The 26,390-nt window shown below is 35.4% G+C and overlaps 1 pseudogene; it reads left to right on the top strand.

The window, feature by feature from the left end:
• The first annotated feature begins 5,064 nt into the window (after positions 1–5,064).
• LOC125097297 (programmed cell death protein 10-like) overlaps positions 5,065–26,390 on the top strand; it is a 29,661-nt pseudogene continuing 8,335 nt past the window's right edge.

The raw sequence follows: 26,390 nt of genomic DNA, 5'->3' as shown, positions 1-26,390 counted from the left end.
GGACAGCCACATGCAGAAAAATGAAACTGGACCATTTCCTTACACCACACAAAAAAATAGACTCAAAATGGATGAATGACCTTGATGCGAGAAAGGAATCCATCAAAATCCTTGAGGAGAACACAGGCAGCAACTTCTTTGACCTCAGCCTCAGCAACTTCTTCCTAGGAACATCGCCAAAGGCAAGGGAAGCACGGGCAAAAATGAACTATTGGGATTTTATCAAGATCAAAAGATTTTGCACAGCCAAGGAAACAGTCCACAAAACCAAAAGACAACTGACAGAATGGAAGAAGATATTTGCAAACGACATATCAGATAAGGGGCTAGTATCCAAAATCTATGAAGAGCTTAACAAACTCAACACCCTAAGAACAAATAACCCAATCAAGAAATGGGCAGAGTACATGAACAGATATTTCTGCAAAGAAGACATCCAGATGGCCAACAGAAACATGAAAATGTGCTCACCATCACTTGGCATCAGGGAAATACAATTCAAAACTACAATGAGATACCACCTCACACCAGTCAGAATGGTTAAAATTAACAAGTCATGAAATGACAGATGCTGGCGAGGATACAGAGAAAGGGGAACCCTCTACACTGTTGGTGAGAATACAAGCTGGTGCAACCACTTTGCAAAACAGTGTGGAGGTTCCTCAAGCAACTGAAAATAGAGCTTCCCTATGACCCAGCGATTGCACTACTGAGTATATACCCTACATATACAAACGTGGTGCTCCGAAGGGGCACGTGCACCCGAATGTTTATAGCAGCAATGTCCACAATAGCCAAACTATGGAAAGAACATAGATGTCCATCAACAGATGAATGGATAAAGAAGAAGTGGTATATATATACAATGGAATACTATGCAGCCATCAAAAGAAATGAAATCTTGCCATTTGCGACAATGTGGATGGAACTAGAGGATATTATGCTCAGTGAAATAAGTCAATCAGAGAAAGACAACTATCATATGATCTCCCTGATATGAGGAAGTGGAGATGCAACATGGGGGGCTTGGGGGGTAGGAAAATAAAAAATGAAAGAAGATGGGATCAGAAGGGAGACAAACCATAAAAGACCCAAATCAAAAAACAGACTGAGGGATGGTGGGGGGAGGCAGGTCGGGAGAGGATGGTGGGGTTATGGACATTGGGGAGTGTATGTGCTATGGTGAGTGCTGTGAAATGTGTAAACCTGGTGATTCACAGACCTGTACCCCTGGGGATAAAAATACATTATATGTTTATAAAAAAATTTAAAAATTAATAAAAAAATACAATAACAAAAAAATACTTTAATACATTGGCTCAAAAGTAGAAGAAGAGAAGCTGAAATCATCAGTGAAGTTAAAAATAGAACAATTTTTAAAAAAGAGAATGATTTAATTATGTATTCTGGATAACAGTGAGAACATTAACTTGAAAATCTGAAAACTCAGGGATGTGAGGGAAATAACAAAAGACCAAACTTTGGAGCCCCAGAAAGAGAGAAAAAGATGTAGCTGAAAATGTATTCAAAGAAATAATGGATAAAAACTACTCATAATGGCAAAATATATCAGTCTTGTGACTCAAGAGGCTGGAGAGATTCCAGAAGAGATAAAACCTCAAAAATCCATTCCAAGGTACATCATTATCACACATTTGAAAACTAAAGACAAAGAAAACCTTTTGAAAGCTGACAGAGAGAAATAACACATTGGCTGTAGGGGAAAAACAATTTGAATCATAGTGAATTTTTCATCAGAGACTGTGGAAACTGTAAGCTATTGGCAAAACATTTTTTGAGTGCTGAAAATAGAGCATCTCAGAGTCCTACAGATAGAACTTAAAGGAAAATTAGAGAAAGGCACAATTTAAGTTGGAAACTTCAACACTGCTCTCTTTACAGTTATTGCAAGTAGATAGAAATTCAGCAAGGACATAAAAGAACTGAGCACCATTAAATAATATGAGTTAATTGACATTTACAAAGCACTTTACCCAAACAGAATACGCACTGTTTTCAAGCATCCATAGAATATGTACCAAAATAGACTATATCCTGGTACATAAAAGAATGTTAAACAAACTTTAATAGTTGAAATCATATATTCTCTGAGAACAATGAAACCAAACTAGAAATCAATAACAGAATGAAAACAGAAATATCTTCAAGCATTTGAAAATTAAACTGTATACTTCCAAATATATAACTAATGGGTCAAAGAGAAACTCTGAAGGGAAATAAAAAATAAATAAAATGAATGAGAATACAAATACAGCATATCAAATTTATGGGATATAGAAGGGCAAATTAAAGCAATAAATAAAATAAATGCTTATATTAGAAACAAGGAGAAGTTTCACATCTGTAATTCAAACTTCTACTTCAGGGAATTAGAAAAAGAAGAGCCAAATCATCAAAAAGCCATTATAAGGAGGGGAATAAATTATCAAGTTTGAAATAAGGGATACCACAACAGATCTTGTTTACATCTAAGAATAAAGAAATGCTACAAACAACTTTAAATACATAAAGTTAATCATTTAGATAAAGCGAATAAATTATCTTGTAAAGTACAAAGACAATTTGCCCAATATGAAATTGAAAAATTTGAATAGTCCTAAAACTGTGAGGAAATGGAAACTTAAAAACAAAAGACCAACCCCTCCCCCCCAAAAAAACCTTCTGAAAAAGAAATCTTTGGGCCAAGGTGATTTTACTGACGCATTCCACTAAATATTTAAAACAAACGAACAAAAAAATTAACACCAATTCTACACAATCTAGCATCTCACATAATGTAAATTTTAAAAATCTGAACAAAATACCAGCAGATAGAATTCACTAATATATAAAAAGGTTTATATAACATCATTAATTGGGGTTCATTTTAGCAATGCAAAGCTGGTTTAATATTGGAAAATCAAATAATGTAACTCACCTGATTAACAGGTTAAAAAAAGAAAAATTCTATGATTATAAGAATTGATGTTGAAAAGTCATTTGACATAAATCATTAAAATGCTCAGAAAACTAAGACTAGAAAAGAACTTCCTCTATTTGACAAAGAACATTTACACAAAACATCATACTTGTAATGCAGGACTGAATGATTTCTCCTTAAGATCAGAATCAAGGCTAAGATGTCAACTCTCCCCTGCTACTTATAATAGTACTGGAAGTTGTAGCCAGCAAAAAGGCAGTAAAGGAAATAAAAGTCAAATAGATCCAGATGGAAGAAATATAATTTTCTCTGTCTTAAGAATACATAACTCTCTACATGGAAAATTGTGAAGAATCACTCAAAACAAATAACCAAAACCAAATAAAACCATCTAGTGCTAAAAAGTTAGTTCAGCAATATCACAAAGTACATCAGCATACAATGAGGAAATGATCATTTCAACAAATATTTCAGGACCAACTGAATAACAATAGCTAAAAAAAAACACTGCTTATGCAAAATTTAATGCAAAGTGAATCAATGTGAAATGTAAATTCACAAAACATTTAGAAGATAAAAGAGATATTCTATAGGACTTCATATTCAAAGACTTCCCCCAAACCTGCATCTATGAAAGAAAATTAAAAGAAATTAGGCTTCACTATCACAACACAACATTTTTTGTGCCTTGAAAGATACCGTTAGAAGGGTGCCTTGAAAGAGACCGTTAGAAGGGCAAGGGTGAGCCTGGGTGGCTCAGTCAGTTAAGCATCTGTCTTCGGCTCAGGTCATGATCCCAGAGTCCTGATTGAGCCCCTGGATTTCCTTGGTCTCCCTGATCAGTGGGGAGTGTTCTTCCACTGCCCCTCTCCCCTGCTTATGCTCTATTCTCTGTCTCTCTGTCTCAAGTAGATAAATAAAAACTTTAGGGGGCAAAAAAAAAAAAAAAGGAGAAGAAGGGTGAATGCATGCTAGACAAAGGAGGAAACTTTTGTAGGCCACATATGTGACAAAGCACTCATATTGAGAATATATGCAGAATAAAAAACTCAGGGTGCCTGGGTGGCTCAGTGGGTTAAAGCCTGTACCTTCTGCTCAAGTCATGATCCCAGGGTCCTTGGATAGAGCCCCACATTGGGCTCTCTGCTCAGCAGGGAGCCTGCTTCCTCCTCTCTCTCTGTCTGCCTCTCTGCCTACTTGTGATCTCTGTCAAATAAATAAATAAAAAATCTTAAAAAAAAGAATAAAAAACTCAACATTAAAAAAACTAATTAGAAAATGAGCACCAATGAATAGACATTTCAACATAGAAAATATACAGATGGCATGTAATGCATGAAAATGTATTCTACATCATTAGCCAATAAGAAATGTGAATTAAGACCACAATGAGCTATCACTACAAGTTTATTATAACAGCTAAAAAAAAGTAGTGACCATATTCTGACAAGAATGTGGAGAAATTGGATCTCCCTCACATTACTTATGGGAATGGAAATTTTTTTTTTTTTAAGATTTTATTTAGTTATTTGACACAGAGAGAGATCAGAAGTAGGCAGAGAGGCAGTCAGAGAGAGAGGAAGAAGCAGGCTCCCTGCCGAGCAGAGAGCCCGACACCCGGCTCGATACCCAGACGCCAGGATCATGACCCGAGCGGAAGGCAAAGGCCCCAACCCACTGAGCCACCCAGGCGCCCTGGGAATGGAAAATTTTAAGGCACATGAGAAAATAGCCTGGTAGTTTCATAAAACAATAAAATAAACATACACTTACCATTTGACCTAGCAATTGTCCTTTTGGGCATTTATCCCAGATTATTTAAAGCCTATGTTCACAGAAAAACCTATGCAGTATCGTTTCCAGTGGCTTTACTTATAGTAATCCCAAACTAGAAACAACAAAAATGTCCCTTAATGTGTGAATGTTAAGCAATCTGCACACATCCAACCATATGCTATTACCAGAAATGAAAAGGAACAAATTATTGGCACCTGGAAGAACTTTTAAATGAAGGTCAAAGACACTATACCAAATGAAATAAGCCAATCTCAAAAGGTCATACACTGAATGCTTTCCTTTATATAGCTCTCACAAAGTAGTCATTTCAGCAGTGGTTTGGGATGATGGAGAGCAGAAGGGTGAGTATGACTGTAAAGTTGTGTCATGAGTCAGATCTTTGTGATGACAGAATAGTTCTACATCTTCACTGAAGTAGTGGTACACACATCTAGACATGTGATACACAAATAAGGTATTGGCTTTGACATTGCACTGTGATTGTGTGAAATGTAATTAATGGGGGAAACTACATAAGAGTACAAAGGACCTCTTTGCACTATCTTAGTAACTTCCTGTGAAGTTGTGCCTAAAATTTTGGAAAAAAATTCAGAGATAAAAACCATGCATTTTGGGGCGCCTGGGTGGCTCAGTGGGTTAAGCCGCTGCCTTCAGCTCAGGTCATGATCTCGGGGTCCTGGGATCGAGCCCCGCATCGGGCTCTCTGCTCAGCAGGGAGCCTGCTTCCTCCTCTCTCTCTGCCTGCCTCTCTGCCTGCTTGTGATCTCTCTCTGTCAAATAAGTAAATAAAATCTTAAAAAAAAAAAAAAAAAAAAACAAAACAAAACAAAAAAAAAACCATGCATTTTTCTCCCCATAAGCCTGTATTTAACTTTATAATTATCTTCATATGAACATGTATATGTATACAAAAGTTGTCTGTTTTAAAAGAAATCGCTGACTGCTCTGTGTTTTCTTTTTTTTTTTTAAGTTTTTATTTATTTATTTGTCAGACAGAGATCACAAGTAGGCAGAGAGGCAGGCAGAGAGAGAGAGGAGGAAGCGGGCTCCCTGCTCAGCGGCTCCCTGCTCAGCAGGGAGCCCGGCACCCAGCTTGATCCCAGGACCCTGGGTCATGACCTGAGCTGAAGACAGAGGCTTTAACCCACTGAGCCACCCAGGCACCCCTGCTCTATGTTTTCTAACTTACTTTTATCATGTGAAAAAATACTGAGGATTTTTTTTTCCTTCTCATTCACTATTTCCTTTATTAATATGTTTTGATGACAGTGGTTTTAAGTGTATTTGCCTATTAGTTTAAAGCTTAATTATATTATTTCATATCTTTATGGTATCAATTTAATTACCGATCTCTTTAAATAATGTTATTTTGTATACACTTATACATGGATTTCTTATAATAGAGCTGGAAAGATTCCTGAAAGCAGAATTATAAGGCCAAAGGTATAAATAATTTGAAGTTTTTGATATTTATTTAATGAATTTCTCACAGAAATACTCTATCAATTTACATGACTTTTAGCAATATATTCAACTATGAGTTTCCATAGGGCAAGAACTTATGTGTGTGTTATTGATTTATTTACTTAATTACTGGTAGGGTTGCAGCTTCTTTTCAAATACTTACTGATCTTTTTTAAACCCTTAATATTTACTTATAGTATTTTTTTTGCAATTTGTCCATTGACTCATTGTTTATTATGTTGCATATTTTCTATATACTTACACATAACAGTAACAATTTATTTTATAATGTAAATGTTGTTTTCCAATTTAACATTTGCCTGTTATTTGACATGCTACTTGCCTATTATTTTACATGCAGATATATCAAATTATTACCTAATTACACATACCAATGTTTTTTTCTTGATGATTTTTTTTTCTTTTTTAAGATTTTATTTATTTATTTGAGAGAGAGAAAGTACATCTTGCAAGTGAGGCTCTAACTGCACTTCTTCTGGACTATATTAACAAGGATGTTTTTATAGCTAAGTGCTTCCGAAGATAGAACTAGTGTCTCTCTCCATAGCATATAGCACATTTGCTTATAGCCTTGGAAAATAGAGATAATGCCTCCCCCTGGAGCAAAGGGCAGGCATGCTTACTGCTTAATATAATAAAGATAATAGCTTCCTCTGAAGCGCTGTTCGGCATACTTACTGTTCATTATAAAACTCTGGTTTTCACCATTGTAATGCAACCCAGACCATGTATCATCTGGCCTTCTTTTCATTGCTATTTGGGAATTGAGGGTCAGGAAACTAGTGCAAAAATAATGAACTTCTGGCTGCTGCAAGCAGTGTGACTAACAAACTTACCTTTAACACTTACCTAAGAGTCTCATGTCTTCTACCGACATCCACGAAATTCTTATGTTGCAACATGTTGGCTTGCAAGTACGTAGATCTCAGAACTTTGATAACTCTTGACAATCCTATATATAATACCTTAAATATTTTTCTTATTTTCTATTCCATTCAGTTATTTTTTACTTAACATTTAAATAAGTTGGGCATTTGACTTAGAAGATTGTTAAAAGATACAACTGTGAAGCCAGACCACCTGGGTTCATACCTTATGCTACTCAGTAGCTTCATGAACTAGAGCATGAATTATAATCTCTTTATAATCTCTCTTATATAATCTCTCTTGCCCTCAGTGTAATGTTTACAAAGTAGACAACACTTCTTCACATAGAATTTTTATGAGGATTGAGTATGTTGATTTATGTAAAGTACTTGAAACTGTGTCTGGCACATATTACACACTATGTAAGTGTTGTTTACTTTAGGGGCTAAATTTCAACTTACTTGAAGGGTTAATTTATTGGTTGATAATTTCACTGTACACTAGAAAGGATAATGCTTTTTTTAAAATTAAAAAACAAAGATGACAAAACCATATTTTGTGCCTACTCAATCTACATCTTAGAATCTTTGCAAGTAGATTCTGCTTTATTTATTTTTAAACAATATTTAAAATTAATGTTCTAAATAAATTTAAATTTCCATACAGGAGAACAGAAAATAGTTTTGTGCCCTTGGTTTTGGGAAAGAATTCTTAAATAAGACATAAATATTACTGAACGCTAAGGAAAATAATTGGGCAATGTTTAAATTAAGAACTTATGTTCATCAAAGTCACCTTGAAAATGGGTAAAAGTAAGCCAATGACTGGGAGAGGGTATGCAGAATACATTTATTTTGTAAAGAACTTTTATCTCATATATATATATATGTATATATATATATATATATTCCTAAGTGTGATGGGCCTGATGAAGAAAATGTGTGTGTTAGATAAGCTTCATTATGTTATGAGTTATAGCCCTGTTTGTGTGAGTTCAGTATTGAAGAATCAACAGTATACAACACATTAAATAATATATTTCAAAACAGAATCATACCCAAAAGAGTTATGTACTGATCAGTTGACAAAAATGTTGTGACCAGAGTCTTGCAGGAACTTAATCTTGTATTTTCCATAAGAGCACTGCTTCAGTGTTTGCTAATTCGTGCTTGCAGTGACTATAGAACAAAACTGCCACAAATAATTAGATTCAAATGTGTGTATGTGTATATTTGAATTCTACAAATCAATTATACAAAAATCAATTATACAAAGGCAGATAGTTTTTTTTTTTTTTTAATGAATAAAATGTCTAAACAGAACAGGTACTTCACAAAAGACAATTAACACAGAGCAGACTGACAGGTGTTTTCAGAAAGCCAGAAATAAGTCAAGCCAGTCTCTCCCATTGGCAGACCCTAAAAGGAAGCTAATGGAAGTTTATAGGCTGCCTCTCCTTACCACAGAGAGAGATATATATAAAGGGCTTAAGTCACACACACTGTTCTGCAAACATACTAAATGGGAAACCCTGCCCAGAGGTTGAGGTTCCCAGTGGTAACCACAGATGACAGTTGCTAGATTGTGTAAATCCCAAGCTTCTTTTATTATCTTCAGAAATATATAAGTGATTTCAAATATTGAGTATAACCAGACATTTTTGCAGTCTTCATGTCATGGGCTGAGTGGATTTAATTTGACTTAGAAGAAAATCAATTTTCTTCCCAATGAAGACTGTTCTACCATATTCAAAAGTATTTGGAGATGTTTTGATTTCATTTGACTGAAGGACAAATTGTACAGTGTGGAAGTTATCTAATTCTAAATTTGTAAAAATTTGACCATAACTGTGCCCAAGCACAGTTATATTTTCAGTAATATTTTAAAAACTTTAAAGTTGGGGTGCCTGCGTGGCTCAGTTGTTAAGTGTCTGCCTTTGGCTCAGGTCATGACCCCAGGGTCCTGGGATCAAGCCCCACATCAGGCTCTCTGCTCTGCGGGAAGCCCTGTTTCTCCTTCTCCCACCCCCCTGCTTGTGTTCCCTCTCTTGATGTTTCTTTCTCTTTCAAAAAAATAAATAAAAACTTAAAAAAATTTAAAAAGAAATCAAGTTTATTCTATGATTATATTCATCCATATATATTTGTTTAGGGCAATTTTAAAATATATTACCTTGTAATTGTTTTGATGTATTAGAAAACTGTGGTAACTGTATAACTATTTATCTGTATGTGTAATGTGTATTAATTTCCTTTTTTACATAGTATGTTTTATATCTTCCTTCTTTTAATGTACTCTAATATATTTATTTAATTGGAGGTATTAAATCCATTTTCATTTTTCTTATTTTGTCTATTTTTCACTTTACGTAGTACTCTCTCCTTATTAATTTTATATTATTTTTCATTTTATTTCTTACATTGATTTTAATTTATTTTATTTTATTATTTTTTTAAATTTTATTTATTTATTTGACAGAGATCACAAGCAGGCAGAGAGGCAGGCAGAGAGAGAGAGAAAGGAGGAAGCAGGCTCCCTGCTGAGCAGAGAGCCCAATGTGGGACTCAATCCCAGGACCCTGGAATCGTGACCTGAGCCAAAGGCAGAGGCTTTAACCCACTGAGCCACCCAGGCGCCCCTTAATTTATTTTCATACATTAAATAATCAAAACATTTAATCCTATGGTTATTCCTAAGGGCAACATTGTGGCTTTCTCCCTTAAAGTTTGATACCTGATAGTCTAATCAATAGTATTTTCAAATGTTTTATAATCTCAATCATTCTGTTTGAATAATCAATATTTAGGACATATTTTAATCATTACAAAATTAGTTATGGTTATTTTAAATTTTGATGTTACAGCTTATCTCCAGTTTATCAAGCTGCATCAGAAAAAGACCAGTTAAATTTCTACTTTTTACATTTATTGAAATTGTCTTATGACCTAAGTATTATATGAATAGTTTAAAAACTATTTACAAGTATGTAATTTTTCAGTTTTATTGAGTTATAACTGATAAATGAAATTGTAATATATTTAAAGTATACAATGTGATGATCTTCTATATGTGTATATTGTGAAAGAATTTCTAACATCAAGTTAACACATCCATCATTCACTTTATTTACTTTAAAAAAAAAGATTTTATATATTAAGGGGCGCCTGAGTGGCTCAATGGGTTAAAGCCTCTGCCTTCGGCTTGGGTCATGATCTCAAGGTCCTGGGATCGGGCTCTCTGCTCAGCAGCGAGCCTGCTTCCTCCTCTCTCCCTCTCTGCCTGCCTCTCTGCCTACTTGTGATCTCTGTCTGTAAAAGAAATAAATTTATTTGAGAGAAAGAGAGAGAAAGCAAGAGTGGGAGGGAGAGGCAGAGGGAGAAGGAGAAGTAGACTCCCTGCTGAACAGAGAGCCTGATGTGGGGCACCATTCATCACCCTGTGATCATTACTTGAGCCAAAGGCAGAAGCTTAACTGACTGAGCCATGCAGGTGCTCCTTTGTTGGTGAGTTCTGCTAAGCAAATTTTAATTATACAATACAGTACTCTCAACTATGTTCACCATGTTGTACAATAGATACCCTGTCTTTTTTATCTTTTATAATGTAAAAGTTTGTACCTTTTACCAGTCTCTACCAATTTTTCCCACATCCTCAGTCCCTGACAACCACCGTTCTGGTTCTTATTTCTATGAGTTCCACTTCTTAAAAGATTCTACATATAAATATTACCATTCAATATTTATCTTTTTCTGTCTGGTTTATTTCATTTAGCATCATGCCTTCCAGTTTCATCCATGCTGTACAAAACTGACAGGATTTACTTTTTTTTTAAAGTTGTTTTTTATTTATTTGAGATTGAGAGCTCACTAGCAGGAGATGGAGAGGGAGAGGATTAGATAGAGAGGGGCAGAGGGAGAAGGAGACGCAAACTCCCTGCTGAGCAGGGAACCTGATGTGGGGTTGTATCCCAGGACCCTGGGATCATGACCTGAGTGAAAGCAGATGCCTAACTGGCTGACCCACCAGGCACCCCAGGATTTACCTCTTTTAAAGCTGAATAATATTTTACTATATATTATATATCACATTTTCTTTATCCATTCATCTGTTAATGGACAATAATGAAGTGATAGTTTCACTTCTTCCTTACAAATTTGGGTTTATTTATTTCCCTTGTCTGATTGCTGTGGCTAGCACCTCCAGTATTATATTGAATAAAAGAGTTAAGAGTGGACATCCCTTGATCCTGATCATAAAAGAAAAACTCTTAGCTTTTCATAATTGAGTATGATGTTAGCTTAGGCTTGTCATACATGACCTTTATTATGTTGAAGTATGTTCCTTCTACAACAATTTGTTGAAAGTGTTTATTAAAACCAAAATTTACATTGTGTTAAATGATTTTTCTGGATATAAGGAAATGATCAGAAGATATTTATCATTTTTTTAATGTGGGTATCACGTTGATTTATTTGTGAATTTTGAACTACCCTTGGTCCCTAGAATGAATCCCACTTGATAATGGTGAATGATCCTTTTAACATACTGTTGAATTTTAGTTTACTAATTTTTTTAAATTATTTTTATTAACATATAATGTATTATTTGCCCCAAGGGTACAGGTCTGTGAACTGTCAGGCTTACACACTTCATAGCACTCACCATATCACATACCCTCCCCAATGTCCATAATCCAACCACCCTCTCCACAGCACCCCACCCCCCAGCAAACCTTAGTTTGTATGGTGAGATTAAGAGTCTATTATGGTTTGTCTCCCTCCCGATCTCATCTTGTTTCATTTTTTCCTTCCCTACCTACCAAATCCCCCACTCTGGCTCTCAAATTCCTCATATCAGAGATATCATATGATAATTATCTTTCTCTGATTGACTTATTTTGCTTAGCATGAAACACTCTAGTTCCATCCACGTTGCTGAAAATTCATATATATATATATATATGAATGACATCTTCTTTATCCATTCATCTGTTGATGGACATCTAGGTTCTTTCCATAGTTTGGCTACTGTGGACATTGCTGCTAAAAACATTCAAGTGCACATGCCCCTTCAGGTCCCTACATTTGTATCTTGAGGGTAAATACCCAGTAGTGTGATTGCTGGGTCATAGGGTAATTCTGTTTTCAACTTCCTGAGGAAAATCCATGCTGTTTTCCAGAGTGGCTGCACCAGCCAGAATTTGCACCAACAGTGTGGGAGCATTCCCCTTTCTCTGCATCCTCTCAAATACCTGTCATTTCCTGACTTGTTAATTTTAACCATTCTGACTGGTGTGAGGTGGTATCTCATCGTGGTTTTAATTTGTATTTCCCTGATGCCAAGTGATGTTGAACACTTTTTCATGTGTCTGTTGGCCATCTGGATGTCTTCTTTGCAGAGATGTCTGTTCATGTCTTCTGCCCATTTCTTGATTGGATTCTTTGTTCTTTGGGTGTTGAGTTTGGTAAGTTCTTTGTAGATTTTGAATACTAACCCTTTATCTCATTTGCAAATACCTTCTCCCATTCTATCAGTTGTCTTTTGGTTTTGTTGACTGTTTCCTTTGCTGTGCAAAGGATCTTGATGAAGTCCCAATAGTTCATTTTTGCCCTTGCTTCCCTTGCCTTTGGCAATGTTTCTAGGAAGAAGTTGCTGAGGCTGAAGTCAAAGAGGTTGCTGCCTGTGTTCTTCTCAAGGATTTTGATGGATTCCTTTCTCACATTGAGGTCTTCCATTCATTTAGTGTTCATTTTTGTGTGTGGTATAAGGAAATGGTCCAGTTTCATTTTTCTGCATGTGGCTGTCCAATTTTTTCCCAACACCATTTGTTGAAGAGACTGTCTTTTTTTCCATTGGACATTCTTTCCTGCTTTGTAAAAAAAAATTAGTTGACCATAGAGTTGAGGGTCTATTTCTGGGCTCTCCATTCTGTTCCATTGATCTATGTGTCTGTTTTTGTGCCAGTACCATACTGTCTTGATGATCACATATTTGTAATAGAGCTTGAAGTCTGGAATTGTGATGTCACCAACTTTGATTTTCTTTTTCAACATTCCTCTGGCTATTCGGGGGCTTTTCTGGTTCCATATAAATTTTAGGATTATTTGTTCTATTTCTTTGAAAAGAAATGATGGTCTTTTTAAAAATGATTTTATTTATTCATTTGACAGACAGAGATCACAAGTAGACAGAAAGAGGCAGACAGAGAGAGAGGAGGAAGCAGGCTCCCCACTGAGAAGAGAGCCAGAGGTGGGGATAGATCCCAGGGCCCTGGGATCATGACCTGAGTCAAAGGCAGAGGCTTTAACCCACTGAGCCACCCAAGCATCCCCCAAAATGATGGTCTTTTGATAGGGATTGCATTATATGTGTAGATTGCTTTAGGTAGCATAGACATTTTCACAATATTTGTTCTTCCAATCCATGAGCATGGAACATTTTTCCATTTCTTTGTGACTTCCTCAATTTTTTTTCATGACTACTTTATAGTTTTCTAAGTACAGATGCTTTGCCTTTTTGGTTAGGTTTATTCCTAGGTACCTTACGGCTTGGGGTGCAATTGTAAATGGGATTAACACCTTAATTTCTGTTTCTTCTGTCTTGCTCTTGGTGTATAGGAATGCAAGTGATTTCTGGGCATTGATTTTATATCCTGACACTTTACTGAATTCCTGTATGAGACCTAGCAGTTTTGGAGTGGGGTCTCTTGGGTTTTCCACATAAAGTGCCGTATCATCTACAAAGAGTGAGAGTTTGACTACTTCTTTGCTGATTTGGATGCCTTTTATTTATTTTTGTTGTCTGATTGCTGAGGCTAGGGCTTCTAGTACTATGTTGAATAGTAGTGGTGATAGTGGACATCCTGCCATTTTCCTGACCTTAGGGGAAAGCTGTCAGTTTTCCCCCATTGACAATGATATTCACTGTGGCCTTTTCATAAATGGCTTTGATGATATTGAGGTAGGTGCTCTCTATCCCTACACTTTGAAATGTTTTGATCGAGAAAGGACACTATACATTGTCAAATGCTTTTTCAGCATCTATTGAGAGTTTCATATGGTTCTTGTTCTTTCTTTTATTAATGTGTTGTATCACATTGATTGATTTGTGGATGTTAAGCCAACCTTGCAGCCCTGGAATAAATCCCACTTGGTTGTGGTGAATAATCCTTTTAATGTACTGTTGGATCCTATTGGCTAGTATTTTGGTGAGAATTTTTGCATCAGTGTTCATCAAGGATATTGGTCTATAATTCTCCTTTTTGGTGGGGTCTTTGTCTGGTTTGGGATCAAGGTAATGCTGGTCTCATAAAATGAGTTTGGAAGTTTTCCTTCCATTTCTATTTTTGAAACAGTTTCAGGAGAATAGGAATTAATTCTTAAATGTTTGGTAGAATTCCCCTGGGAAGCTGTCTGACCCTGGGCTCTTGTTTGTTGGGAGATTTTTGATGACTACTTCAATCTCCTTACTGGTTATGGGTCTGTTCAGGTTTTCTATTTCTTCCTGGTTCAGTTTTGGTAGTTTATATATCTCTAGGAATTCATTTCTTTCAGATTGTCAAATTTACTGGCATATATTTGCTCATAATATGTTCTTATAGTTTTTTGTATTTCTTTTGTGTTGGTTGTGCTCTCTCCTCTTTCATTCATGATTTTACTTATTTAGGTCCTTTTTCTTTTCTTTTTGATAAGTCCAGCCAGGGGTTTATCAATCTTATTAATTCTTTCAAAGAACCAACACCTAGATTCATTGATTTGTTCTACTGTTCTTTTGGTTTCTATTTTATTGATTTCTGTTCTGATCTTTATTATTTATCTTCTTCTGCTGGGTTTAGGCTTTTCTTTGCTGTTCTTTATTCAGCTCCTTTAGGTCTAGGGTTAGGGTTGTGTATTTGAGACTTTTCTTCTTTCTTGATAAAGCCTTGTATCACTATATACTTTCCTCTCAGGACTGCCTTTGCTGTGTCCCACAGATTTTGAACAGTTGTGTTTTAATTTTCATTTGTTTCCATGAATTTTTCAATTCTCCTTTAATTTCCTCTTTGACCCATTCATTCTTTAGTAGGATGTTCTTTAGCCTCCATGTATTTGAGTTCTTTCCAACTTTCCTCTTGTGATTGAGTTCTAGCTTCAGAGCAATGTGGCCTGAAAATATTCAGGGAATGATCCCAATCTTTTGGTACTGTTTGAGACCTGATTCGTTACCCAGGATGTGATCTATTCTGGAGAATGTTCCATGTGCACTAGAGAAGAATGTGTATTCTGTATTCTTTGGGATGGAATGCTCTGAATATATCTTTGATGTCCATCTGGTCCAGTGTATCACCTAAAGCCTTTATTTCCTTTTTGATCTTTTGCTTGGATAGTCTGTCAATTTCAGTGGGGGGTGTTAAAGTCCCCTACTATTATTGTACTATTATCAATGTGTTTCTTTGATTTTGTTATTAATTGGTTTATGTAGTTGACTGATCCCATGTTAAGGGCATAGATATTTAAAATTGTTAGAGCTTCTTGTTGGACAGACCCTTAAGTATGATACAGTGTCCTTCCTCACCTCTTATTATACTCTTTGGCTTAAAATCTAATTTGTCTGATATAAAGATTGCCACTTCAGCTTTCTTTTGATGTCTATTAGCATGGTAATTTGTTTTCCACCCCCTCACTTTAATCTGGAAGTGTCTTTGGGTCTAAGATGAGTTTCTTGTAGACAGCATATGGATGGGTTTTGTTTTTTATCCATTCTGATACCCTGTGTCTTTTGATTGGGGCATTTAGCCCATTTACATTCAGGGTAACTGTTGAAAGATAAGTATTTAATGCCATTGTATTGCCTGTAGGGTAACTGTTACTGTATATTGTCTCTGTTCCCTACTTTTAGGCTCTTTCTTAGCTTAGAGGACCCCTTTCAATATTTCCTGTAGGGCTAGTTTGGTGTTTGTAAATTCTTTTAATTTTTCTTTGTCCTGGAAGCTTTTTATCTCTCCTTCTACTTTCAATGATAGCCTAGCTGGATATAGTATTCTTTTTTTTTTTTTAAAGATTTTATTTATTTTTCAGAGAGATAGAGTACACACAAGCAGGCAGAGAGGCAGACAGAGAGAGAGGAGGAAGCAGGCTCCCTGCCAAGCAAGAAGCCTGATGTGGGACTCGATCCCAGGACCCCAGGATCATGACCTGAGCTGAAGGCAGTGGCTTAACCAACTGAGCCACCCAGGTATCCCGGATATAGTATTCTTTGCTGCATTTTTTTTTTTTTTCATTTAGTGCTCGGAGTATATCATGTCAGTTCTTTCTGGCCTGCCAGGTCTCTGTGGATAAGTCTGTTGCCAATCTAATATTTCCACCATTGTATGTTACAGCCCTCTAGTCCTGAGCTACTTTCAGGATTTTTTCTTTGTCACTAAAACTCGTAAGTTTTACTATTAGATGACGGGTGTGGGCCTATATTTATTGATTTTGAGGGTAGTTCTCTGAGCCTCCTGGATTTTGATATTTGTTTCCTTTGCCATATTAGGGAAATTCTCTACTATACTTCACTCCAATATACTTCTGCCCCTCTCTCTCTTTCTTTTACTCGATTCCCAATTATTCTAATATCATTTCATCTTATGGTATCACTTATTTCTCGAATTCTCCCCTCATGGTCCATTAGTTGTTTATCTTTCTTTTGCTTAGCTTCTTGATTCTCCATCATTTGCTCTTCTATATCACTAATTCTCCCTTCAGCCTCATTTATCTTAGCAGTAAGAACCTCCATTTTTGATTGACCTTCATTAATAGCTTTTTTGATTTCAACTTGGTTAGATTTTAGTTCTTTTATTTTTCCAGAAAGGGCTTTTATTTTCTCCAGACAGGGTTTCTTGAATATCTTCCATGCCTTTTTTGAGCCCATCTAGCGCCTTGAGGAGTACAGTCATTCTGTACTCTAGTTCTGACATATTACCAATGTCCATATTGACTAGGTTCCTAGCCATTTTTAGTGCCTCTTATTTCTTTTTGTGGTGAGTTTTTCCTCCTTGTCACTTTATCTAGATAAGAATATATGAACAAGAGAGTAAAATACTAAAAGGCTTTCAAAGACCCCAGAAAAATGCATGCTAACCAAATCAGAAGAGACCCAAAACTGGGAGAAAAGAAAGGTGGAAAACAGAAGTCATATAAAACAGGGCCACTCACTTGATTTTGGGTGTATTTTGGACTCTTAGAAGTAACTACCTAGCAAAATTTTAAAGAAAGAAAAAGTTATATATATAGATGTATATATATAACTTTTTCTTTCTTTAAAATTTTGCTAGGTAGTTACTTCTAAGAGTCCAAAATACATACATATACATATATATATATATATATATATATATATATACACACACACACACACACACAAAAAAAAAAAAGGGTAAACATGATGAAGGGATGGAATATGACTGTAAAGATCAAAATTTAAAAAAAAATCTAAAAAAAGGAATTGATAAGTTGGTTGGTAAAAGAAAAAAAAAAAGAGAAAGAGAATGTGCTTAGGCTGGAGAATGGATCAAAGCCATGTGCTAGATTTAGGTATATTTTGATCTATTAAAAGAAATTGTATTCCAAAATTATTTTAGGAAAAAAACCCTATATGTATACAAAAAATAAGGCTAAATAAAATGAGGGGATAAAATATGACTATGACAATGAAGGTTTAAAAAAATTTTTTTAGAAACATATTGTTAAGATAAACTAGTTAAAAATGTTAATAGAGGAAGGAGGAAAAGTTAAAAAAATAGAATAAGAAAAAAATAAAATTAAAAAAAAAACTTTGCAATACTAAAGGATCATGGCAAAAATGCCATGAATTCTATGCGTTGCTTTCCCCTAGTTCTGAAGTTCCACTGTTCTCCTTCATCCGTGAGCTTGGTCTTGGCTGGATGTTCTTGGTGATCTTCTGTGGGAAGGGCCTGTTGCTGTGAATCTCAAATGTCTTTGCCTGAGGCAGAATTGCACTGTCCTTGCCAGGGGCCATGCTAAATAATCTGCTTGAGTTTGCCCTCAGAATCTTTTGTTCTCTGAATGCTTTCCATTGATCTCTGGAGGACAGTAATGAAAATGGCAGCCTTCCAATCTCTGGCCTGGAGGGGCCAAGAGCTCAAGGCCCCACTCCTTAGTGCCCCCTCAGAGATAAGAAGTCAATCACTCCTGTCTCCCTGGTCTCTGGCCCTGCTTTGTGTTCACCTGGCCTGTGACTGAGAATTTCTATCTCTGGTGCACAGCCCTGTTTGGATTCTCCAAACCCAGCATATTCTTGGCACATTGTTCCTCCAAGAGGAGGATGGTGAGTCTTCTCAGATCTGCCACTTGTGGGGTCCCTGCTTGAAGAGCAGTGGTCCAACTATGCCTTGGATCACTGTTTAAGGTGACCCCTATCTGAAAGTTCACTCCTTAGCTCTGTCTCCATAGATTCCCTGCTCTGATACCTGGGAGCTCTGCCACACTCAGACACCCCCGATCTTTCTGTGACCCAACAGGACCTGAGACCACACCATCACTGCAAGGGTTCCACCCCCACTTAACCTCTGGTGTGATGTCCCTCAGTGGAGCAGACTTCTAAAAGTTCTGATTTTGTGCTCCACTGTTCGACACCTTGCCAGGAGCCAGCGCCTGCCTCCCACGGTCTATCTTCCGATTGCTTTGGATTCATTTCTCTGCAGGTCCTACCTTTCAGAAAGTGGTCGATTTTCTTTTCCTAGAATTGCTGCTCTTCACCTCTTCTATCTCCTGTTGAGTTTGTAGTGTTAGGAATGGTTTGATAACTATCTAGCTGAACTTCTGGGACCTGATGTTATTTCAGTCTGCTACTCCTCCGATCTCACCTCTCTGAAGTGTTCTGTCTTCTATTTGTATTTGTTTGTTTGTTTGTTTTTGTTTTTGTTTTTAAGAATTTGAGAAGTATCAGTAATAGTTCTTCTTTAATTCTTGGTAAAATAAAACAGTGAAGATATCTGGTCTTAGAGTTTTCATTCTTGGGAACTTTACTGATACTGATGCAATTTCCTTACTAGTATCTGGTCTGTTCAGATATTCTATTTTTTAGTGATCAAACTTGGTAAATTGTATATTTCTAAAAACATATCCATTTCTTCTGGATTATTTAATTTGTTGGCATGTAATTATTCATAGGAGTTTCTTATGATCCATAGTATTTATTTTATCATCTGTAATGATACTTCTTTCATTTCTGATTTTATTTCCTTCTTCTCTCTTTTTTGCTTACTTAGACTAGCTAAAGTTTGTCTCTTGTTTATCTTTTTTTAAAGCTCTTAATTACTTTAATCTTTCCTTTTGTCTTTCATTCTCTATTTCATTTATTTCTGCTTTAGTCTTTGTTTTCCCTTCCTTCTAGTAAGTTAGAACTAGACTGTTCTTTTTTACTGTCTTGAGGTATAAATCTAGGGTGTTATTGAAGATTTTTTTTTTTTTCCAAGTTGTTGCCTAATCCCTTCCTCTTCATCTTACTTCTTGGTGTCCACATTCTCGGATATGTTGAGAGTACAAAGAAGATACTGTTTAAGATTTATTTATTTATTTACTTATTTGAGAGAGACACAATGAGAGAGAACATGAGAGAGGAGAAAGTCTGAGGGAGAAACAGACTCCCTGTGGAGCTGGGAGCCCGATGAGAGACTCAATCCTGCGACTCTGGGATCATGACCTAAGCCAAACACAGTTACTTAACCAACTGAGCCACCCAGACACCCAAAGATACTGTTTACATTTTGTCTTTGTGCCTACAATAAATCTTGTGTAAAATTTAACTATTGTCATTTAAGGCTATAATCATTTCCCCTTCATAGTTCAGATGTTACATCTTCATACACTCCATATGTGGATTGCTTACTTGGCTGCTGTTATTTGACTAGTCACTGATTAGTATGTTAGCTCTCTTTGTATTTGGGTATATTTTCTTTAGATATCCCTTTGGATGCTATTAGAATCATTTCTCCAAACTCAAGTAGAAGATCTAGAAGTTAGTTTACTTTGAAAAGAATAGGAATAAATCGTAAGAGATGGATGATAACAGAGAAGAAAGTTATATGACAGAGCCAGATTGTGTGCATTCCTGACAAGTGCTTCCTTATCCATCCTTGCCTTGCCCTTAGAATAAAACTTGCCTCTTGCTCTGCTATGTTGCCTGTAAGACCAGAGCCCCTCAGACACAGCTGCTTTTAAATTCTTCTGACCTTCAGTACTGTAGGGCTTTTTGCAATGTCCCACTGCCTGACTTTGCCTGCAGCTCTTCCTCCATCAAAAGGAAACATTCATGTGGTCCCAGAGTGTTGTATCCTCACTTCTAAGAGGTCACACTCTTTTCTCAGAGAAACTATATTTTAGCCAGAAAAGTGTTTCTATTTAATGCCCTCCCTTCATAATAAATTAAGTTTCTGTTGTGTTGATTATTGTCCTTCATAGCTTCCAATACTTCTGCTGATGCTGTAGCTATTATTTATTTTTGATGTTATCTTTAAAAGTGTGGTTAGAATTTTCTTAAGAGTTAGCCAAAAGTTTTCTTCCTTCTTAAAGAAAATGCATGGCTATGTTTACTTACATATTTCTGAGATCATCTATTTTATTATGCTGTGACCTTAGGTGACCCCCCAGAAGCTGTTGAGGTATTTGGAACTCTTTATTAAAATACTACTGGAGGGCCACCAGTGTGTCTCATTTGATTAAGTCTCCAACTCTTGATTTCAACTCAAGTAATGATCTCAGGGTTGTGGGATCAAGCCCTGCATCAGGTCCACCCTCAGGGTGAAGTCTGCTTGTCCCTCTCTTTTTTCTTTTTCTTTTTTTTTTAAATTTTATTTATTTATTTGACAGACAGAGATCACAAGTAGGCAGAAAGGCAGGCAGAGAGAGGGGGAAGCAGGCTCCCTGACCAGCAGAGAGCCTGATGCAGGGCTCTATCCCAGGACCCTGGGATCATGATCTGAGCCGAAAGCAGAGGCTTTAACCCACTGAGCCACCCAGGCACCCCTGCTCTTCTCTCTTTGCTCCTCCCGCTGCTCTCGCTCTCTCTCTCTCTCTCTCAAGTAAATGAATAAATAAAATCTTAAAAAAAAAAAAAAAACCACTGGACCCACATGTTTGTGTTGACAATCTTTTTCACTACTTTCTGTCATTTCTAATAAGGTACTCCATTTTCCAATTTACTCCACAATGAATATACTTAAACAAATAAAAGAAACAGATTAAAACAAATAGGTGATATGTTATGAATTATAAGTAGAATCATGACAAATTGTATTAGAGAACTGATGGTATTTTCTACAAATATGCTTCCCAAGAAGGCATCACTTTTGTGACTTCTTCTTTGAGTTGTGACAAAATTTTTACTTCTTTTTTAGTTCTTAACAATATTTAAGACAGTTGAACTGTCAGATGAATAACTCCTGGAGAGTAGCTTTACATTAACTCGCCTATGTTTAAATAAAATGGAATCTGACACTAAAACTACTGAGAACTATTACTTATATCTTTCCTTAAATAAAAAAGCCTATGTAATCTCTCAGAAGGTAAACACCTAATTTTTAGGTGTTAGAAAGAAAATGTTTTCCCCCTTTAAGTATGTTTGTCTTACTAAATAAGAAACTTTACACATCTGGTTTGTGCTGTTGCTATTTTGTCTCATCACATGCATTGTATTCTGCATTTTTACAGATATTCCCTAGAGTTACACTAAGGAATATGTACTAACCATTAAAGAGAACTGAGAAATGTTTCTTTCCCCAAAATCATCATAGCAACGTAAGCAATGATACCATGTAGACCTGTTCCTAAAATGTAACTAAAATTTAGTTTCATACATTATGGATTTGTTATGATGTTAACTGATTTTTAAATTTAAATAGATAAGAAAAGAGAAATCAGAACTTCATACAAGGACCTCATACTCCAAACTCTGACATTCCTCAGATCCTTCAATAAAGGACTAAAGTGATGTTATACACTATTGACTTTATACCTGGGCAACATTTTCCCCTCCCCAAATTGTGAAAGCCAAGCATATACAGAAAGAGTAAATAGATGATTTTATATTCAGCACTTGAAATTAAAGCAAATGAAAAATAATTTGCTCAGCAAATTATATTTCTGACAACTTGAAATCAAAGCAAATGAAAATAATTTGTTCCACGAATTATATTTCTGACAACTCTGTCAGAAATATTTTTCAGTCAACCTGTGTATGTGCCAGTATTCCCTTTATAACAGTTAAAAGTACCTCTATGATCTTGTCTTGCCTTTTCTGATTACTCAAAAGTAGACCTATCTTTGTGTCCCAGTGTATCACAGACATGATAGTTTTTTGATTTCTTAGCCACAGCTATCTTCACTGATGCTGATATATGGATTATCATGCCTGCTTTTGCTGGTTTTTAGTTTTCTGTTGAGAGTTTTTGCCTTCTAAAGGCCTAAATGTTATAACATTGCCCTTAGAACAGTTGTTCCATTTCATTTATTTATTTATTTATTTATTTAGTGCAAGTAAGAGTTAACATTTATAGAACACCATAACATGCAGAATAGTCTTATAAGCTCTTTATAGGAAACTTATTTCACCCTCATGCAATTCTATGAGACATTGCTAGTATTATCAATGGACATTTTTACAGATGTAAAAACTGATTCTCCAAAGTAATTTGCCTAGAGTCATCTAGTCAGCAAGTGAATGATCTGGGCAAGGTGACTCTGGCCCTCAAGTCTTTAGCTATTGAAAAGACACTCAAAAGATTTAAAAGACTGAGATGTGAAAATGCAGAACTTTTTCCAGTAATGATATGCATATTAGTAATGATTATTTCAGTTTTATATACAAACAAAATGTGTTATTTTTAAACTATAAGTGAGAACACTCATTTCTCTATCACTCAAATGGGAACTGAAATGGACCACAGCAGCTGACTATAGGTATGGTATAGACTCTTGCTTTGCTATGATAAAAAGAAACATCTTAGAGTGGAATTCTTGTTATTCTGGTTAGTACTATTCATCCATCCTTGAATAAAATCTATTCAACAGTGTACAAAGCCAATGCACTGCCTTCAGCAAGCCTATAATTTAGCATACTCCAAGGAACTCCACCCGTTGACCGACTCTGCACTCTATCTTTTTTGCTGAAACTCTTGCCATCATTTGCTTGAACATGCTTCCTTACTACAGTGATGGGCATAGTGATGTGTCATTAATGATTTTCTGTGTTTCCTGGCCATTAAGGACCTCAGTTCTAAAATAATTGGGAAGACTCAAAGCAATTAGAAACATACTACTGACAGTCTAACCACCTCAAGCCACATTAACCTTATCCAAATGCATATTATCATTTTTTGTTTGTTCCATCTATGACAGTGACTTTGAGACATTCAAATAACTTATCTTCTATCATGATCAAAATTTTACAAACAATGCCAGAAACTTTCTGAATTTCTCTGAACTCTGAGGAAATAAAGGAATTTGCTCAGAACACAGGATTTTTGAAATTTATGGCAGAGCTAGGCTTTTAGAAAATCTTTATTAGTCAGTGTTCTCTGAAGATAGAGGATGAACAGGCTATCTATATATATATAGAGAGATTTATTTTAAGTAATTAATTCATGAGATTGTGGAAGCTGGCAAGTTCAAGAATATATAGGGACTCAACAGGCAGGATACCCAGGAAGAGTTGTAGTCTGAGTCCCCAAAATCCTTCATTCTTACTTAGATTTCCTTCTGATTCAGGGAAAGTCAGTCTTTGATCTATTTTAGCCTTCAGCTGATTGGAAAAGGACCACCCATATTATAGAAGGCAATCCGCCTTTCTCCAAGACTTCCAATTTAAATGCTAATCTCATTCAAAAACACTTTCAAAAAAACATCAGAATACTATTTGACCACATATCTGGGCACCATGGTCCCACCAAGTTGATACATGAAATTAACTACAACATCATCCTATTTTTTTTGTGTGTGGAGTATGAGACTGGTTTGTTAAATACATATCCTTAGCTCTTCCTTAGATAAGCCACTTTGTGATAATTTTACTCCATCAAGATTACAATTTGGATGAATTTCAAAATGATTATGCTAAATGAAAAAAGTCAGTCTCAAAAGTTATAGATTATATGAGAAATTGGTGAAATCTGGATAAGATCTTTGATTCTACCAATGTCAATATTTGATTTTGTTTTATAATATTCTTATGCAAGGTATTACAATATGGGGAAACTAGATAAAGAGCACATAGAATTTATCCATACATTTTTTTTCCCAAGTTCTGGTAAAACTATGATTATTCCAAAGTAAAAAAAAAAAAAAAAAGTTAAAGAAGCTTGATATTTAGTTACAAGTTTAAAACTTACATCCACACAAAAGCCTGTACACAGATGTTAATATAAACATTGTTTCATTCATAATTACCAACATTTGGAAGAAGTTGTGATGCTTTCTAGTAGCCAAATGAATAAATAAACTGTAGTACATCCAGACAATGTAATATTATTCAGCTGACAAACAAGACAAAAGAAATAAAATCATAAAAATACATACAGGAAACTTAAAAGCATAATGCTCACTGAAAGAAGTCAATCTTGATCCCAACAATATAACATTTTGAAAAAGACAAAACTATGGAAACATTAAAAACATCAGCAGTTGGGGCACCTGGGTAGCTCAGTCAATAGGCATCTGCCTTTGGCTCAGATCATGATCCCAAGGTCCTGGAATAGAGCCCCACATTGTATTCTCTGCTCAGCGGGGAGCCTGCTTCTTCCTCTCCCACTCCTCCTGCTTCTGTTCTTTTTCTCACTGTCTCTCTCTGTAAATAAATAGATAAAATGTTAAAACAAAAACAAAAATCAGCAGTTGCCAAAAGTTAGGTGGGGGAAGAGAGGTGAATAGGCAGGACATAGAGGATTTTTAAGGCAGACTCTAATCATATGATATCATAATGGTGAATACATGTTATTGTACAGTTGTAAATCTATAAAATGTGGAACACTAAGAGTGAACCCTAATGTGAATTATGGTCTTTAGGTTTATGTAGATACATAAGTTGTAGGAAATGTACCACTCTGATAGGGGAATGTTGATCATTGGGGAGCCTATGTATGTGTGGTAAGGGGATATATGGGAAAACTCTGTATTTTCCTCTCAATTTTTCTGTGAACCTAGTACTAGTCTAAAAAATAAAGTCTATTTTATTAAAAAGTTAGAGAAAATAAAGGAATGGTAAAATAGTATACATTACTAATCTTAAGAAAACAAATGGCTATATAAGAAACTGACAAGAAAAGGTATGTTTCCTTTGAAAAAGGCTTATTTCCTAATTATAAAAGGGCCAGCCCCTCAAAGAGACATCAATCTTAATTATGTAGGCAACTATTAAAAACTCAAGATTTATGAAGCAAAAACCAAAGGTACAGAAGAGAGATACAGACAAATCTAAAATTATAGTTGTTAATTTTTATACTACTCTCTCAGAAATTGATAAAACAAGTAGACAAATGTTAATAAGAATGCATAATATTGCTACAATATTATTGTCTAATGAATCTATTTATTGAATAGATATAAGAAAATAACATTAAATGCAGAATTCACATGCTTTTCAAGGACACATGACTTACTAACAAAGCCAGACCACATATGGGCTTAATATATTATATCATTAAAGTTAAATAAAATTATACAGAGTATGTTCACCTACCAGAGTAGAATTAAGATATATAACAAAAAGAAAATACCTAGAAAAATGTAAAAATATGTAGAAATCAAGCAATACATTTCTATTTAATTCATGAGGCAAGAAAGTATTTGTAAGAACATTTAGAAATATTCAAACAGAATGATAAAAATTAAAATTAAAGAACAAGATGATAGATCAATAGAACAGAATAGAGAGACACAAAGACTCTTACAAAGAAAGAAACAGGAAGTTTAGTGGAGAAAAGACAGTTTTTCAATAAATTGTGTTACAGTAATTGAACCTCTACATGCAACAACAACAACAAAATGAATCTAGACACATGCCTTCCATCTTTCACAAAATTTAACTACAAATGGATTATAGATATAAGTGGAAAATGGAAAACGATAAAATTCCTAGAGGATTACATGAAAAAAAGTCTAGATGACCTTGGGTTTGGGAACAGTTTTACATCAAAGCATGACCCATGAAAGGAAAAATTGATAAGTTGGACTTCAAGCAAATTATAAACAAATTCTGCTATGTGAGAAGCCTGGTTAGGAGAATGAAAAGAAAAGTCACATACAGGGAGAAAGATTTGCAAATACAA

The sequence above is a fragment of the Lutra lutra genome, chromosome 4, assembly GCF_902655055.1.
Source record: "Lutra lutra chromosome 4, mLutLut1.2, whole genome shotgun sequence".
NCBI classification, from domain to species: Eukaryota; Metazoa; Chordata; class Mammalia; order Carnivora; family Mustelidae; genus Lutra; species Lutra lutra.
Note: the sequence above shows the minus strand (reverse complement) of the source record. Positions and strands in the feature narration are given on the sequence as shown.